Genomic DNA, 20,120 nt, shown 5'->3' with positions numbered 1-20,120 from the left:
TCCGTTATAACAACGTCGCCCAAGTCGACCTTCACCGTCGACTGAGTCACTCGGACAATTGGAGCTGGTGAACTCATCCACGCAGGCCGCACCCATCGTCTCTCTCTCTCTCTCTCTCTCTCTCTCTCTCTCTCTACAACAACGGGTGTTTGCTATTTGTGCCTTCAGAAGTCTGAGAAACAGAACCACATCTGCAAGAATGTGAGGAACAATCTAAGGTACAATGGATTGGGTGGTTGTTGCATCTAATTCAATTTCGACTGGCGCACGTTCTAATAGCTATCCAGGTTTTGATTTTATATGGCTTATGGCATTCGAAATCGATGCAAGGTATATGCCTCCCACGTGTTTGACATTTGGCTTGTGAAGGAAGTCCTTTTTTTCAGCCTGTAGTTTTTGTGAAGTCTTTTGATTCAATATAATTACTTAGAAAAAGACTTGCACTAATTCTCAACTTCAGTAGCTCTTGTTTGCCAGTGCATTGAAAAATGTGTTGGACAGATGTGGAAAGCACAAGATGCCTCTTATAAACTTGAACTTCGTTTCTGAATTCATAGCTTTCACGGTTGGTTGTTTCCACTAGAGTTTGCAGCAATTTTTTGCATCTGCTTATTTTATCATCTATTAACTTTGCCAATGTACTTTCATCCATTGATTATGCCCGTCGTGCTAAACCTAATCTGCCCATTGCTTGTTAATCTGCCCTTTGCTCATTTTCTTATATACTCTGAGGTAAATTGCTTCCTCTCTTAGAAGTGTACCACGAATCTTTAAGCACTTCAGATATTTTGTAATTGGATTTCACCATGGACTAGGCATAGGAGGATTCCTATAATATAAACGAAATGCCCTAAGGTAACTTCTAAACACCATTAAACCAATTAAATGAAAGAAATATACAAATAAAGTCCGAATATTTTGGCGTGTTTCCATGTCCGTGAGATATAAATGAGATAAATCTGTGGACCGACGGTTAGACCTACACCCACACTGAACACACGTAATGAAACAAGCGGAAGCTGATGTCCCAAAATTTTCATACTGATGGACATTACGCAACTACCCTGACCCTAATCTGAAGTAGAAATGCTCGCGATTATTTTCTGGTCACATTACCAAGGAGAAAGTTGACCAAAAAGTCCACAATAATGCGGAATTTCGACAGAGTGGAAAGTTCTTGGGAAAATAGCTGGGAGTTGACCTTCATTATGGTTTATGCTCTTGTTTCAAACTTAGGCACCATATTACACTTGGATTGCATTACCATAAAAGAAACTTCTAATCTGAACTTGGCAATGACAGTGTGCTACTTTTGAAGTGTTCTAAAAGTCCCCGCCTAGGTGCTAGGCAGTACCCGGCCAACTTGGGAGCGCCTAGCGTCTTTTAGAACCTTGCTTTTGATCATGTATTTAGCAAGTTCCGCTTATAATGTGTTTCAGGCACTCGCAATATCTCAACCTTAATTCCACTTGCTGAAGGTATATGGAAAAAATGGAAATCAAGATATGATACTAGGGACTTTACTTCTTTGTTTCTCCCTCAGGACACTTGAAAGGGTTAATCTTTCTTTCCATGTCATTCTTTATGGCACAGTCTGAGTTTCATGCATGAGTGTCTAGAAACCTGCCTCGTTAAATTCTCTAGAGATGCTGATGAAACATTACACAGCAGAACACAAAGGCAGCTGCCGGTTCTTCGTAGGTCAGCAGTCAGTGGCATTGTTCACAGTCAATAGCAATTCTTGTCATTTAAACCCCATCAGAACCAAAGAAAGAAAGAAACCCAATCAAAGAAATAAATAAACAAGTTCATAAACGTCGGTGTAGTTCATTATTGGCTCTTTTCAACCACAAATGAACACCATCCGTGCTTCACTTGTAGTAGTAAGAATCATAGTTCTGCATCATTATTCGATAATCTCCCCAAAAGTCCAAATTTAAAATGATTGACTTCCAAGCATGTACTGTAGTGATTCCCAATATTTGCTGAAAGATACATTGAGAATAATCATAAGGCATCAAAAGTTTTATTCTTAGGCTAAAGCATCCCACTGAAAACAGAAAGTTATGGACCCAGAAGAGCAGAAAGAAAATGCTCATCACAGAACCACTTGATTTTCATAGCTAAAATGGCTGGAAAGAATCATGACTAGAAGAAATCAGTTGAGTAATGCATTAAGAGAACTGAAATTTGAGCTAGCCATACTTACTGTAATAGGAGGAGAGACCGACGGAAGCATACGAGGCTTTTCCCCGGATCATTTGCTAACATGTGGTGCACAACAGCTAGAGAACCAATATCATCAACGCAGGACCACCGATCATAAAGCTGCATCCAGCAATCAGCTTGACAGTCAGGAAAACCAAGCACGTAGTTCAAGACAGTCTGGAGAGACCCCATAACCAATTTTTCTGTTGATCTCTAGGATGGCCCTCCATCATCAAAACAGCCCTATACTTGTACGGGGTAAGGAAGAGTTGGGTCCAATTCTGATGCCGTATCCAAGTCCATCATCTTCTCTTTCCCTCTACAGTATAGAGATCGCTCTTGTTACATCCACCCAACTGCAGGTGAGTAATCAGAAATGAGTGAGGTCATCATTTTGTAAGCTTCATATTTATGACCGCTCTTATACTTAGTCCTTGCAACCCCTACTAATGAATAAACATGACCGGCCTCAACTGCTTCTTCAAACCACTTTTTGGGCATCCTTTTATTCCTGCCTTTCAAGCATTACACAACCCCAACTGGTGAAATGCAAGTTGTTTTCGCCAGCTTTCAGATGCACACTCTCCCAACCTCTCCAATAGCATAACTGTTATATTCAATTGCATATCATCGTCCATGGCAATTTGGCTTTTAAAGTAGTACAATGAAAATGAAGCATGCCCAACTAAAGCTAATCTTTCCCTAGCCTCTGCACTACAAAAGAATCGTGTCACATTTGGGTTGTGTACTGAACTCGTCAAAAAAAGAACGAGACGTTTCGATCCTTCCACATATAGCGTACATGTCAACCAATGCACTGCCCACGTACGCATCACCAGAGATCCCACTTCTGATAGAAAAATCATTGCGTTCCCATGCATCAATGCTGTAGTGTTTCATTTTATCATCTCTCTGTGTTATCTTTGTGCTCCTTTTTGGTTATCAGTGTAAGTGCATGCTCTTCTTTTTAATGAGGGTGTAGCTATTGCACTTATGGAAATTTGTGTTCTTTTCCTAAGCATATTAATTACCTCTTTGCATGTTTTCCCCCTGTAGTTTGATAGTGCTGCTAGAGCAAAAGAACTACTGTTTGGTGGAAGGAATGAATCTCCAATAAACAAATCATGGGATTGCTTTTTGGGTGCTGGCCTCTCGAACCTTGAATATGGATACCTTTGTGAGATCATGGGTCGTTCTGTTTGGGCTACTCAGGTGTTCAACTGTGGGGCACCTGACACTGGGAATATGGAGGTAAGTGTCTAGAAAACTTGTTCAGATTGTGTGACAATAGAAAATTGGTACCACTGGGGTGTTGCCTTTCCACTTCACTCTGAAAGTAAATAATTTCCTTCTTTTGGTTTATGCAAATGCCAAATACTATTGGCCCAGGTCATAGAGTTGTCAGTTTGTCACTAATATAGATTCTCCCCATAAGTTTCAGATTGGGGGTAAGTACTGCATGGTAGTTGCTTGTGCAACCGTACAGAGATGAGAGATAACTACATAAGTTTTACATTGTTTAATCATAATTACTTTGCTATGATAGCTTATGCATTGGCTTCGTGTATTTTATTTGATCTGATTCTGATGATGCATAACTTAAACATTTAGGTGCTTTTGCGGTATGGGAACAAAGAACAGCTTCAAGAATGGCTTATTCCATTGCTTGAGGGGAAGATTCGGTCTGGTTTTGCAATGACAGAACCTCAAGTTGCATCTTCTGATGCTACCAGTATAGTGTGCTCAACCGAAAGGTAGTTCATGGCTTCTACTTTTGAAATCACATATCTATACTATTCAGGCAAGATAGTAAAAAAATAACTTATGACTTATCCAGCTGGGCCCTGGAAGGTTGCACCATTGCCTGAGAATGATAGGCGCAGCTGAGCGTGGCATTTGGGAAATTGATCGCCGAGCATGGTTCGTTCCTTTCTAATATTGCCAAGGTCTTCTTTTTGTGGTACCTTACATCCTACTTCTTATTAGAATGCTCCATATAAACTAGCTTAATTCAGTACAAGTCACTGTAAGTCTACCATCCTTTTAAAACCATATAAAGGAAAGTAATGAAGAGATCATAGGTGGCTATTTATCTCTATTTGTAGGGTTCCCACCTGAAAAACTAATGAAAATAGTTGAAGGTTTCTTGAGTTTGTAACAAAGACATGCTATTTCAGCGTCAAATTGATCTGGAGCAAACCAGATTGTTGGTTCTGGAAGCCGTGGACCAGCTTGATCGACTTGGCAACAAAGAAGCCCGTGGGATCCTAGCAATGGCAAAGGTATGTTTGACGTCTAGATTTCAGTTCCTGCACTAGCTTTCTCTTTATTATGGGTCCATAACCACGGGCTATGTCAGTGTATTAGATGCGTGGTCTTAACCCCATCAATTTTCAAAAGCTAACTAGCCAACTGGGTATATGTTTTGCATTTGCAAAATTTGGAATGGATTTCTCCTACACCCCATTGAGCGAAACAAACATGTTTGTAAGGGTCAATCTAGTTCATCATTTGAGAGAAAAGTAATTTTTTTTTTATTTACCACTTTGGAGTCATTTCCAAATAAATGACAAAAAAAAATGTAAATCAGGGTTGGCTATTTTGAAATTGTGGAAAATTTGATTATATGAAATGTAAACGCTTTTATGTGTAACAACGTTTATTATACTTCAGTTTGACTTCGCTGAACATATAGGATAAATTTTTGAAACACGACAAAGTTCCTATAGTCGCTACTGTCTGTGAGGGAACAAGATAATGATTAACTACGTTTGGGACACAGATGTCCGGTGTTTGTGAGTCCCGTGTGCATGTGTGAGGTTCACTTATATCGAATGGCTTGAAATACATTTGTGTCCAAAGTCTGGACATCTGTGTAGTGGCACTGCTCTTATGGATATGATTCTGATTATGATCCATGGCTATGGTTTCGTTTTGCAATGAGCAGGTAGCAGCTCCAAATCTGGCTCTTAAAGTGCTTGACATGGCGACGCAAGTGCATGGTGCTACGGGCTTATCGTCGGATACTATTTTGGCCCATCTCTGGGCAACGGCAAGGACATTGAGACTTGCCGATGGGCCAGATGATGTCCACTTAGGAACTATAGCCAAACTTGAATTACGAAGAGCCAAGCTTTGAAGATCCAGGAATTGTACTTCTTTTTATAAGCAAAAGTTTCTTAACAGAGAAATGGGAAATCGAAAGAGAAATGAATAATTCATTGTTGTGTATGAGAATAATGTATTAAGTTATTGTTGTGGTTGGATGATTGTAAGGAGTAACAACAAAATAAAAGGTGACATTAATTTCTCTTCCTTATTTGCTTTTTTTTTTTTTTTAATATAAATTTGACTTTTATGTAATCTTTTGCTTGCAATCTTCTGGTTGAGGTTCTACTTTTGCTATACTTTTGCTATTGGTCATCTTGACCAGAGCGATGAAAACTTTAGTTTTACGTTAGTCATTCTTAAAAGGGCACGAATTCAAACTGACTCGATAAGATGACAAGAAAAACAAATGGATCGAATTAAGTTCAGGATAGCTCTAATATGGATGCACGATTAGAAACTCACCAATTCAACATATATACATTCTGAACATTGATGGAAAAAGAAATTTCTCTTTTTGGAGTTCCTTTTTTTTTTTTTGCAAACAAGAGGAGCCAATTCTGAAAAATAAGTAAAAACCAAATGTAGATAATAAACGGTAATTGGGCAATGAAAGAATCTGGCAACCCTGATTCCAATAAGTACACCCATAAAGATGTTGGAAAGGAGGTCCGTCGACTCTATTAACACTGGAAAAAGATTTCCCTAGCCGTTTGGCCTCAAATACTCGTGCTTTCATGTCACATCGGTTCTGCCCGGAAAAAAGATCGAAACGCCCGTGAAAGGGCATGCTCTAGCTGAGGGAACACCAATGCGTCATCGAGGATGCCTGCTTGACACAACAATATGCCAAGCTATCCGGTGCCAAGGCACGATGCTATCGAGACCACCCGGGCAATCCTTGGCCGTTTGGCCTTGGAATTGCTCGTTTAAACAAGTCTGTTGAAACAATGCTTTATATTTAATGAACAGCACGAATAATTTGTGTGGGATTCGTAGTAGGTCCCACACCATAATCTGTGCGCGACCCGTGTGGGTAGCACTGTTGAAAAACAAAATCAGTGCAAGCTCTTAGTAACTTCGATCTAACCACGGTGTACTTTCCCTTTCCTGAGTGACAACTGACTTCGGCACCGGAGTGCCGTCTGGTCGAAATACGACCAGGACGCATGAACTTGTTCGTTGTTTTGCAATGACACAGAGAATAGGAGAGCGGACTTGATTGTCGTTTGTTCATAAGAATCGATCTGACGGCCGGGTTTTGCCGACGGAATATAAGAGGTGAATATGATATCATACCGGATAGTATATCCGAAGTACTTTATCTCGTGTTAGCCACTCGTATATAGATCAAGGATATAACCTCTTTTGGGTATTATATCCGCCTAGTGGGAGATGTGGTGTTATTATATCCGCCTACATATCCAATTTTTTAATTACGAAAAATGACACTGTTCTTTTTTAATTTTTACTATTATTTTGTCTCGACGAGAGGCATCCAAAACTATTTTTTAGTAAAGACAAATAATCCACAAATTTGGTTAGTTTGGATTACTGTTTGTCTTTTTCAAAAAATTTGTTCCAAACGTAATTTTTTTTATTACTTTTAAGATTTCATCTTGTTGAGACGAAAGAATAATCGACAGAATATTAACGCAAAATTAACAAATACAAATCTTTGTTGAATAAAGACAAGAAGTGCCCATTAACTCGGGATAAATTTCAGACTCACAAAAAGTAGATGTTTAATTGAGTCAACTCGGCAAGCAATTCCTTGATCAATTTCGGGAAAGGAGTGAGGCGTCGGCTGCTCTGTCAAGCCAGCCTTCGTGCTCTTTTGAAGGTAGAGCATCAAGGAGCACATCATGCTTGCACATGAACCGGCCGGTGTGGTGTCCTTGAGAATTAAGCGCTACCCCTGCGCACTCCTCTTCTCCTATTTTCACCGAATCGATAGCCCATTGACTCGTGAGATTCCGATAATGGAACTCACTGTGTCACACGCTTGAGCGAGTCAATTCAACGTCCACCCACTTTAATACCCTCACTTGAGTTACAAGTCAGCGTTACCTGACCCAGCTGAAGGTGAAACTTGGCAAACAGGTCATAAAGAAACTAGCTTCTTCATGTTGGAACGATGTGGGACAAACAATCATGAATAACAGGACAAGTTAATTTCTTTATTTTGAGTTCCTTTTGGAGTATTAGTTTTGGAAACCCCAAAAAAGGAACCAATCATGTGATTAATAACTAATAAGTAAAGAGTCGTGTCGAAAAAATATGTTTACTTTTTGTGATAAAAACCGATAATATGAGTACAATAAAATCGGAACTCAAAACCTGGATATCGATGCAAACAAATTGGTGATCAATGTGAGTGTTAGTGTGTGACATTATCTGTACTTAACAAAGATTCGTCTCCGCTACGGTGCTCACGATTTGAATGAACATCTATCTTCCAGCACTACTTGATCGAACTCCCTAAGCACTTCAATCGATTGGCCTATTGAACCTCCTTGTGTTTTATACTCTCTCTTATGAACGACTCTGACTCGATGAAAATATGGACGTAATCATCTTTTCCAACCGATCTAGAATGAATGGGGAACATCGTATTTACAGACCAATTGGTGACTATTCTGAATAGTCACCAAGGGAGGAGACACATCTATTTATATAAGACGCGTCCATCCACGATGAATAGGTGTCACTAAAAAAACACGACTCTAAATCAAGTCAATTCACATTCAAACTAAATAAAAATATTATATATACATAATATTTTCCAACAAGTCGTACATGATCAGATGCAATGAAAAAGAAAACTACGAGTATTTTTAGTCATTGTTTCTAAAACATCACAGGCACAAGAAGAACTTTCTTTTTTCTTTTTTTGACAAATAGAAGAAAAAATCTATTGGCTCGTTAATTCCATAAAAATTAAGACACAAAAGTGAATGTCCATTTTAGGCGGTCAACGCGTCCGCGACCTCCTTGATCCATAAAAAAGCACACATGAAAAAGAGCAACAACAAGTTTACATGGTTTAATCTCAAGACCTATTATATTCACGGAATCACAGGACATATATTAATTCCACTATGTTATAAACAAAGAGTACAATCTATATATGAGATGGACAAAATATGTTTTAAAAAAAATTAATAATAATAACTTACAACCCTAGCCAAACCCTCGATCAAGAATAGTTCAGACCTCACTCAACCTCGTCAATCGCAGATATTTTTTCTCTCATCTCCTTGCATCTCAGTCTCTCCCCCCCTCCCCTCCCAATCTTCTCTTATGAAAGAGGCTCTACAAGATCCAAAAAATCCTAATCATCATACAAGTTTAAAATGAAAAAGTCTAGTGACACCGCATTTTATACGTGTTTGTGTGCGACCCACCACACTTATGACTATGATGTGTAAAATGTGGTGCTAGTAACATTGCTCTTTTAAAATCTCAGATATTAAATTTCTACTAAATTCTAATTCTTCCGTCCTTGCCTAAATACAAGTTTTCTTGGTAAATATCTAAATACGAATTGATAAAACTCAATTTGAATACAACTCGTGTAATTTTATTGCTACTCAATTGTGTAATCTTAGACATTACGTACTTATTTCTTTCTTGAGTGACGGCTGAGTTAGGTATCAGAGTGGCATCTAGTCAACTCGCCAAACTTGTTTCGCTATCCATCTCAGGACATAAGAGCAAAGAGGTTACTATCCATTTGAGGGCACCATGTGCGACCTACAAAACACCAAGCGCAAGTCTACGCTGACCCTCGTGTTTTGTCACTTGCGCTTGGTGTTTTGTAGTTGGCACTTGGTGCCCTTCGCCATTTTTATGGCCTAGTATACAGTCGAGAATCCAGACCAAGACTTATGATGCCATTCTAATGCGAATTGACTTGATATTCAACCATTTTATTGCCCTCACTCAAGTTGCGTGTGCTTGGCGCGCACTCTCTCTCTCTCTTGCCAAACGCCACATTGAAATTTGAGTTACGTACCATTTCCGAATTTGAGTTGCGTGAGTTTCTTGCTCTCACAAACACACACCCTTAACAAAATTTGATTCTAAAACAAAAAAGAGAAAATTAAATAGGCATCCTATTTAGAAGAAAAAATGTCGAAAAAGAAATCCTTTTATTCTTTAATGAAAAAAAAATAGACACAAACACTTTACAAAATTTGGAAAAATTTAGTCCCAAAGGACCATACGGTGTTGTCATGCAATACTCCCGACAAATGAGAAATCGCAATACACAACATAAATCACGCTTTATTTTCATAAATTGTTCGTCTCCTTATAGCTTTCTTGTTCGTCTAGTAAATTTCAGACTTCACTCTTTATCCAAATGCATGCAAGTACCCGAGGAGACAACATGGGTGTTGACCCCATTCGGGTCGTCCATCCTCGGCAACGGACGGCTGAGATTTCATCCAATCGAACAAATCTCAGCCGTCCAACCAAGATGAAATCTGAGTCATCTATTGCCAAGCAACACGTATGTTGTCCCCCCGAGGTTCGGGAGGAAAACTGTAATTACCTATTGATTGTACAAAGTACACATTGACTTGTTTTGGCTAAATAATCCTGGAGAATTGTTTTTTGTCTTTGTTAAATTTCTTTCTTATTTTTTTTTTGGATTATTGCTCTTCTCGATGAGAGGAATTAATAGTTATGTTCAAAACAAGTTTTTAATAAAGACAATAATAATCCAAAAAACTTAGTTTTGAACATTATTTTTTTCTTTTTAGATGCATCTAATTGGGACGAACGAATATTCCAACAAAAATTGATGCAAAATTAATAAATGCAAGAAAAAAATTGAATAAAGACTTCATCCAAAACATCATAGAATGTGAAAAAACAAGAGGGGGTGTGTTGAAAAAGATGCATAGGCCATTAGTTCGGAATAAATTCAGACCCACAAAAAGCGAATGTCCAATCGAGTTAACTCGGCAAGCGACTAATTCGTGATCCCTCTTATATAGTGTCTAGGATAAGAGGCCTCTTCAGCTGTGCTCTGTCAAGCCAGCGTGTGTACGCATTCGAAGGAAGCACTTAAACCGGCCAGTGTAGGACGTTGTGCGGTAACTAGAAGTGAGTTATACTAAACCTTCACGCCTGCTACTCTGCTCTTCTCCAATTTTCACCAAGAGGACCAAGGGCGCCTTGCCGGCCAGCTGACGGCCATTGACTCAAGAGTTTGCAACACTTGAGCGAGTCAACCCAATCTCCCACAGCTTTAATACCCTCACTTGAGTTACAAGTCAGCATCACCTGACTCGGTAATTTGAAACGTCCACCGAACAGTTAATAGAGAAACCATCGTTCTCATGTTGGAACAATGTGGGACAAAGTGTGAAGTACATGCAGGGGTAAAAGGAATTACAGTACTAGTCAACGTTAGCATGTAGAGGATTAAAAAAAACATTACCATGTAGAAATTACTAATAAGTACTCTGATTATGAGTGCCCACGGCCCGAATTGGTTCGCTATCAATGTGTTTTGTCAACCGACAGGGACTCAGGAGAAGTCTGTCTTTATTTTGTGTGATTTTAGGTGTGGGTAACATGTTTTGATTAGGGTTAGCTCCTTATCAGCTGTAATTTTTTCTTTTGTTTTTGTTGTTGTTGTTGTTGTGTTGTACTCCAGTTGTTGTTGTTGCTTTTATAAAATCTTGAGCGGCAGATAGGTAGGTTGAGAATATGCAAGTAGCAGTATTAGAACGGTATTGCATGTGCACTTTCTAAGGCTCCTTTTTTTTTTTTTTTTTGATAAGCAACAAGATTTTATTAAAAAACTTAATAAAGGGTACATCGAGGGAAGGTCAGATATACACTTCAAAATTGAAGTCCATATAAGACCTAGGAAAGAGAAAAGGAAAAAAACAAAAAGATACATTCAATGATAATTGAATAAGCCACAGACTAATAGGCCATTCAACCATCATCCCAAAATCAGTAGTGAGAAATCACCAAATATCAGCAAAATGAAATCCTTCGGTAACCAAAGACATCTTTTCAAACCTTTGGATCAAATATATCAAGGTGTTCCTGTGAGAAAAGCAGCTTGAGGATACAGCTCTTAGCCCTCCAAATCATTGGAGTTGAAAGAGTTGCAGAATTCAGTAGAGTAGCAAAATTTCACCACTTATCCCACCAGAAATGAGTGTCAATAAATCAACATTCCGATCATCCTTCAGCTCTGCTCCATTAGTCACAAAACTGCAGTAGCAATCCCATTAGAACGTAAATCTCAACAGCAAAGATAGGTTTCCGGCAAGATCTAGCACAAGCACCATCCCAAGACTCAGCTAAGATAACAATGAGGTGGCGCCACAAATCACGATCATCCAGCAACAGAAGGATATCCTCATGCACAAGACCTTAGCATTATGAGACATCACCATAACAGTGTGACCACCTGGGCTACATTAAGGATACAAGCTCTAAGCCCTCCAAATCGTTGGAGTTGAAAGAGCTGCAAAACTCAGAAGATTTGCATGAAATCCATCACTAATCCCACCAGCATAAATGTATTGCCAGCAAGATTCATTACCAATTCAGAACATCATTCAGTTCTGATCCGGCAGCAGCAAAAACACAGAATTTTCAACAGAGGTAATTATAATCAACATGTCAATACCCAGCCCTTCAATGCTGGTTACATATCTAGTTGGTCTCTTAGCCCTCCCCAGAGTTGGGAGTTAAAAAGAGAGAACGAGAAACCACTGATCAGATACTCTTACTCCTCGAGAGAAAAGTTAAAAAGCACTAGATTATGGAAATCCAGCATGAAGACTAAGACATAAATGACTCTTAGCCCTCCCACAGCTAGGAGTTGAAAAGAGAAACCAAATCACTTGCAAAAACGGTTACAATCTCAGAAGGGTGTGAAATCCCTTTTACAATAAGGTTCAAAGATAACACTCAAGCTAGTGTAGAATATGCAAGATGAAGCTCTCAATATGACTGACATATTTTCAAGAGATAGCTCACTGTGATGTTCTTCAAGAATTGTGTTTTTCTGCACTTGTTCTTGTTCTCCTTTTTAAGGTGGAATCCTCAATTGAACGTTGAAAGTTATCTCCTAGCCGTTGCACAAAATCAGCCCATAATTATTCCATCTTCATAATCTCAGCAATCAATCTTCTTCTTTCCTTAGGAGTTGATTTCCAGCCGTTCGAAATTAGGAGGAGATTTTCCTTAATCTCTCTCCTTCAATTTTCTTCTATGGGCCTAACAGGGCTATGATCCGAGTCTCTTAAAAGAGTGAGACGAAGAGAGTAATGAACCATGTGTAGAAGAAATTGTCGATTAGAAGATTCTTACAAAGCAATTAAGATAACAAGGAAGAATGGATGGGACGACAATCCAAGGCGTTGATCGGACGTTGCAGTTGCCAAAAGAACTCATCCATCGTATGCTACCTCGCCTCTTGACGATGGAAGCGGCTAGAACCAATGTTTTATCCAAGACTTGGCTACAAGCATGGTCTACATATCCCACTTGGATTTCACTGAAATGAACTTCACGAAAGGACCCTCTTTTAAGAGCATGAAGAGCATAGCAGTGTCTCTATCCGGATTAGGGTTGGCGGTGGGGAGTTTGTTGGCCAGTTTGATATTGAGTACAGTGGCTGATTATTACTAGAAGAGGGGGAAAAGGGAGTTGGATTTCGAATAGTATCAATAGAAGTCATTTCGAAAAGGAACTTCACGAAAGAATCTTTTCAATTCATGCCTAACTATGTGTCCTTTTTTTTTCTCTCTCTCTCTCTACCATCAATTTATGCTGAAATCCCTAAATATGAATCGTATGATCGATCCAAATTGAAAACAAATATAGTAATTATTCCATGGAAAGGAGAGAGATGTACCTGTTATGGGAGGGAGAAGAGAGAGAGAGCACAGAAGTTGAGAGAGAGCGGTGGGCGTTGAGGGCCGGCCGCCGGCGACCAAATGTACGGCGACGGAATGACGAGGAGAGACGGCGTCGTGGTCTTGCCGTCTTTGGAGATGCAAGGAACTTGTACACGCAGCCGTTTTGGAGACACGAAGATATGTTTGACAACGACGCACCTCGCATTTTCAACATGCGAGGTATCTTGTTACAAGAAAAAACGTGTAGAGTAATTACGCTTTCAAATATAAGCGGCCAGGTGTAATTAAACGCGGCCAGGAGTAGCTATAAGCGGCCAGGTGTAATTAAACGCGGCCAGGAGTAGTTTGTCGCGGCCAAGTGTAATTAAACGCGGCCAATAATCTTATTAAAGTACAGTGACTAAAACGCGTTCGGTAACCACGCGCTATTTACTGCGCCTATTTACTGGTGTTGGGATTGGGGAAACAGTAAACACAAAATTTTGCGCCAATCTATCCAGCTCCTTCCATCGACTTCACAGCACCGCAAGGTTCGTCTCTCTCTCTCTCTCTCTCTCACACACACACACACACATTCTTGCTTCTCTCGTAAAACTTGCATATCTACGGTTCGGACAGTTGAATTTGTTCGAATCGTCTTCGTCATTGTCTTGCCACTTTCTCATTCTTTTGAATTTGTTCGAATCTTCTTGTTTCAAGAGTAATTGCTGAAAACTATTGCAGCAATTGGAAACTTGTTTCTTCTGGTTCTTTACAGTGAATTAGTGAAAGCATAAATGAACATACACATTCTTGCTTCTCTAACTGGCAGAAACATAATTTCTTGACGTGCTTTCCAGATTCGAAGTTTTTTGACATGGCTTCTCATCAAGAAATTGAAGATTTGTGGAATCGTGTTTAACCTTTCAACGATCTGAATCGTTCACACTATAGACCTCATTAAAATCATTGTATTAGGAAGAATTCATTATAGTAATCGGAAAGAATTAGTAAGAATTTCGGCTTATATTAATGAGCATGCCCACATTGAATGAAACCCATATCTCCCTCCCCAGTTTGAATAAATATGTGAATCATCTTGAAAATTATCAAAAAATACTCGACGCTTGTGTTGTGATCGAGAAAAAGTTTTGAGCTTTTGGATTTGAGCAATGTTACTAACACAACTGTGTCCGCAGCCGATACCATAGTTTTAAATCGCGGTATCGGTCGCCGTCGCGGTATCGGTCGCGGTATATCGGTATCGGGACATATCGGTGATACGTCGCGGGAATCGGGTGTCACGGTCGTGAATTTTTAAAAATCATCAGCAACATGTATAAAACTTGAAAAATATACTTTTGCCCCAAACATTGGCTTAAATTATCACATTTTAATTAATTTAAGACATGTAATAGCCCATTCTCTTCATGTGAAATATCCGATAATTTATCAAAACCCGCAAGTCAATAAGATTTTACAAATATGAGAAAAATGCAACATTATAAGTTTCGATATAATTGACATAAATAGCAAAAATAAGATAAAGACATTAAAATAAACATTGAAGTTTCAATAAGAAAAAATTTTTTTTTTTCCGAACCGATACGTACCGGCCATACCGGTCCAAAAATCGGTTATATACCGATACGTATCGGGAACCGGCCGATTCGCCTGTGAATTTCAGTCTCACCGATATATCGGCCCATATCTGAACCGGAAGTCCAAAATACCGGTACGAACCGGCCGATACGTACCGTATCGGCCGATATTTAAAACTATGGCCGATACACACTCGAACGCAGTTGTGCCCTGAATTGTGTTTTAAAGATGGGTTTTTAGACTTTTAGTTTGGATTTTCCACTCTACGCCTTCAATGGAAAGATGGTCTCCATATTGAAGAAGCTAGAGAGAGATTCTTGAAATATGTGGACAAAACTATGATAAGATATCACAATGAGGGTATACCCATTGACCAATGCAGGCTTGATTTAACCAGTATCGATCCCAGATGGGCTTATTTTGTCGACAATTGGATAGGAATTCTGGTTCAAAACCATGTCAAAGAGCTAGAAGTCAGTGTATCAGACTACTCATTCCTTGGTTCTACATTGAAGAGGCACCTGTGTCATGGAACTATCAAGTTGTGCTCCTTGAAAATGCTTAGTCTCAGGAGAGTCTGTATCACTGAAGAGGAGATTCAAAATATAATCTCTAGTTGCCCTCTAATTAAGGAATTGCGTCTTCATGGCTGTCGCGGATGGCAAATCTTCATAATCTGAACCTAGTTTCTGTCTCGGACTTGGAGGAAGTAGAGATTAGAGCTCCAACTCTTCAAAGTTTCATGTATGCTGTTGCTAAGGACATGCCAGGGACGTTCAACATTGATTCATCTCCACATCTTAAGAATCTTAAGCTTACTAACTTTGGAATCACCGACGATTTTGTCTGTGAACTTTTGCGCAAATTTCCTGTACTGGAGAAGTTAAACCTGAGCTTTTGTCATTGGTTAAAAGGGATCGACATATCAAGCCATGGTCTTAAGAACATTATTATCAGGCGATGTAGGAGGTTGTTGGAGGCAAAGGTTGATGCTCCTAACTTACTTTCATTCAAATATGATAGAATGCCCAGCTTATCTATAACTATTACCAGTCCCCCACGTACGGCAGTGGAAGCCCGTTGCAATTTTCTATGGAAATTTAAAAATAAATCATTTGAAATGGTTCGGTCGACTGAGAAATTTTGTCTCTAGCCTAAATCGCCCCGTGGCTTTGAAGGTTAATCTGATTGGATGGCCTAAAAAGACTCTGACGGGTATTTATAATTATAAAGGGATTCCTCTGTGTGATCAGGTACCTGTAATAGAGCGTTTGGAGGTAAGAGCATTTGATGACTTGAGGTGTTATGAATCTCTTTCGGATTGCTTGTTCTGGACTTGTCATCCTACTATGCTGTTTTTAAAATCATGCAATAAGTTGAACAAAACACCCATAGGAATCCTCCGGGCTGCTGCTTTCGTTATGTATTCTAACTTGTGACTCATATAGGCTAAAAGCCTGATGTTTACTGAAGGATATAAGCAATGCCTCCAAAAATTGACTAAGAAGTTACTCTCTTCTTTTTTTATTTATCCCTCCACATATATACAAGTCGTGTACAGATATCGTATTTTACAGCACACAGATATCTAACTAGAGATTAAAGATACCAATAACATTTAATATCTCGTCAAAGCATAATAAACGACATAACTTCAGGGTCGAGAACTGATATCTCTAAATTACTCTGCAAAGTTCTTAGATAACTCAACAGGGAAATGCAGCATCTTCCATCTTCATAACTAAGATAAACGCGTGCAGTTTACTCGAGTAATGAGGATGTTTGATGCTTGATATCTTAGAGCCTTATTTTTTTTAAAAGAAAAAGAAAATCCTTTATCATGACAGAAAATCAATCCTTCAAAAGCAATCAGCATGATAATTGTTTTCCTTCACCAAAACCAGGACATACCCTCTTGCACTGAATCTCTGCCTGCCCTCTTTTTCGAAGCAAAACAAGGGCATACCCTCTTGCGGTGAATGATTGCCTGCCTAGACTCCACTATAAAGACATGTAATTTTAGGACAAAAAACTAAACTATGTTAGTGCATAATTTTTCAAATTTCTTCGCGCTAACGAATTTAAAGATCTCAATTAGTATTATTTTTTCATTTGGTGCGAAGAAATTGAATTATAGACAGTGAAGATATTGAGAGCGAGAACAAAATATTATAGTGAAAGTTAATTTAGTTTTGGAAATAAAAGAAGGCAATTATGTTTAACACATAAATAGTCTTTAACCAACAAGATAAAACTGGGGCAAAAACAAAAAATAATTATTTGGTGTTGATAAAGAGAACTGCTTGCCTATTGATTGTGAAAAATACACTAAAATCTGAAAAAGGAGTGGGGAGTGTTGAAAGATACGTGTGCCCATGAATTCTGGATAAATTCAGACTCACAAAAAGTAAATGTCAATTGAGTCAACCCAGCAAGCGATTGTTTGATCCATTTTGGCAAAAAAAAAGTTAGAAGGATTGAAAAGCCAGACTGCATGATGCTTTGTTTGAAAAGCCTGCACCCTTTTGGGTCACGCTGCACATGGCGCCTCCAAGAAATTGAGTACTGTGTTCAGAACAAAAAGTCCTACGGACCGAACCAAACTAAAATAAAAAATTATGGTTTGATTCATGGTTTCAGATCCAAAAAACCTATGGACCACATCAAACTAGTCCACAAACCAGATTTACGACTTCCTCCCTAAGGTAGATATAACTTCTACTACCTATTGTTTTGATGTGCTCACTTATCGTTCGAGAAAGAATAAAGGTTCAAATCTGTAAGTCTTAAAATCCCACAACAAATTATGTTTCAAACTAGATTTTTTAATGCAGACAAAAATAATGCAAAAAAAAAATTCAAAACAAAAAACAAATTTGTACATAACTTTTTACTTTTTAAATTCATTTCGTTGGGAGTCGAACGAATAATCCGCCAAACTTAACTCTAAATTGACAAATATGAAGAAAAAAATTTGAATAAAGAGACCTTTTTGCCAAAAGAATGTGAAAAAGGAGTGCGTCAAAAAAAGATGAGTAGGTCCATTAATTCGGGATAAATTTCCTACACAAAAAGTGGATGTCCCATTGAGTGAACTCGGCAAGCATTCCAGCTGTGTTCTGTGTGCTGCTTTTCGGTTTTGATGCCATGAAGGAGCGCAGCTAGCCCCGTCTTATATATTTTTCACCAAGTAGATCAAGGGCTAGCTAGCCATTGACTCAGCTGCTCTGTGAAGCCAGCCATCACCCTTTCGGTGTTGCCATGAAGGAGGCACACCGGCGTCACCGTTTGTTGCCATGAAGGAGGAGGCACACCATCGTCACCATTTGAGCGATTCAACTCAATGTCCAACAATTTTAATACCCTCACTTGAGTTACAAGTCAGCGTTACATGACTCGGTAATTTAAAACCTTCACAAGACGGTTAATAAAGAAACCATCTTTCTCATGTTGGAACAATGTGGGACAAAGTGTGAAGTACATGCAGGGGTAAAAAGAAATATACTGGCTAGTTAACGTTAGCAAGTAAACCTAATACTTTGGTTAGGACTGCACGCGGTTCGGATTGGTCCGGCATCAAGGTGAGCTTTTATTAAAGTTTTGAGAGGCAGAGAGGTAGGTTGAGAATATGCAAGTAGAAGGTTATTGTGCACTCTCCGAAGCTCTCTCAATGTTGTTTTTTTCTTATTGTACTCATTATATTTTTTTCCCTTGTGATGAATGAAATTTTTTTGCAGTTCAAAAAAAGAATCCGAGTATTTAATCGTTATATGCGGCTCCAAGAAATTGGGTATCGTGTCCAGAACAAAAGGTCCTATGGACCAAACCAAACCAATCCTCGCAAATCACAGTTCGATTCACGGTTCCAGGTCCAACAATCCTATGGGCCAAACCAAACAAGATTCACAACTTCAAAATAACTTAGACGGTTTTAATGCGCTCACTTATCGTATGTGCAAAATTGTATGGACTGAACCAATCCTATGCGCAAAATAAATTCTATTGTCTACTGTTTTGAGGCGCTCAATTATTGTTCGAGAGAGAATAAAGGTTCAAATCTGTAATTTGTAAAATCCCAAGCCAAGTGTTAGTTTCGTCTCCATTTTTTTGTGAATTATTGCTCTTCTTGTTAAGAGAAATCTAATAGGTAAAAATTATGTTCAGAACTAGGTTTTCAAAAAATTGTTCAAAAATTAGTTTTTAACATAAATTTTTTCTTTTTAGATTTATTTCGTTCAGGCAAAGAAATATTTCACAAAAAATTGACACAAAATTAACAAATGTAATAAAGAAAATTGAATGAAGACTTTATCTAAAATAAAGAAGCCAATCGTTAAGATGTAGTACCAATGTGGGACAAAGACCTACGTAGGTATTGATAGTACTGAACGTTTAAATTGTAGAAAAACAATCCTAATTATCGTATAAATTTAATCCCAACGCTTAACTATATAAGTCACTGTAAAACCATACGTGACGAACATATTATTTTATTGATTGTAAAAAAAGTACACACTAACCTGTTTTGGCTAAACAATCCTAGAGAATTATTTTTGTCTTTGTTATTCTTTTCCAATTTTTTTGTGAATTATTGCTCTTCTTGACGAAAGGAATCTAAAATGTAACAATTTTGTGTAAAACTAACTTTTTTAATATAAACAATAATAATAAAATAAAATAAAAAGTTTTGGACATAATTTTTTTTTCTTTCTAGACTCATCTTGTTGGGACGAACAAATATTCCACAAAAAAAATTGATGCAAAGTTAAGGCCCAGTTCCGGTAAGATTCTTAATTTTTCAATACTTATTTTTCATTACGAGACAGGTCATTCTCTCACAATACATCATCTTTAAAACTTATAGATTTGAATTCTCTCTCAAATGATAAGTGAGCACATCAAAACAATAGGCGGTAGAAGTTATTTTGCACAATCCACCTTAGGGAGGAAGCCGTGAATCTTGTTTCCAGACTGGTTTGGTGTGGTCAATGTTATTCTTTTCTTATTGTATTCATTTCCTTTTTTTATCCTTGTGATCAATGAATTTTTTTGCTGATCAAAAAAGAATCCGAGTATATGTAGAATTGTTAAGTGCGGTTCCAAGAAATTGAGTACCGTATTTAGAACAAAAAAGTCCTATAACCATGGTTCGATTCACGGTTCCCGGTCCAGAATATATACCTATGGACCACACCAAACCAGTCCGCAAACCAAATTCACGGCTTCCTCCTTGAGGTGGATTGTGCAAGATAACTTCTACTACCTATTGCTTTGCTGCGCTTACTTATCGTTAGAGAGAGAATAAAGGTTCAAATTTGTAAG

General features: G+C 38.4%; 1 pseudogene; it reads left to right on the top strand.

The window, feature by feature from the left end:
• Positions 1-291: 291 nt before the first annotated feature.
• Positions 292-5,523, top strand: LOC131324056 (probable acyl-CoA dehydrogenase IBR3; annotated as a pseudogene).
• Positions 5,524-20,120: the final 14,597 nt, after the last annotated feature.

The sequence above is a fragment of the Rhododendron vialii genome, chromosome 4a (genome assembly GCF_030253575.1).
Source record: "Rhododendron vialii isolate Sample 1 chromosome 4a, ASM3025357v1".
Classification (NCBI taxonomy): domain Eukaryota; kingdom Viridiplantae; phylum Streptophyta; class Magnoliopsida; order Ericales; family Ericaceae; genus Rhododendron; species Rhododendron vialii.
The sequence above is the reverse complement of the archived record's forward strand: the minus strand, read 5'-3'. Positions and strand labels throughout refer to the sequence as shown.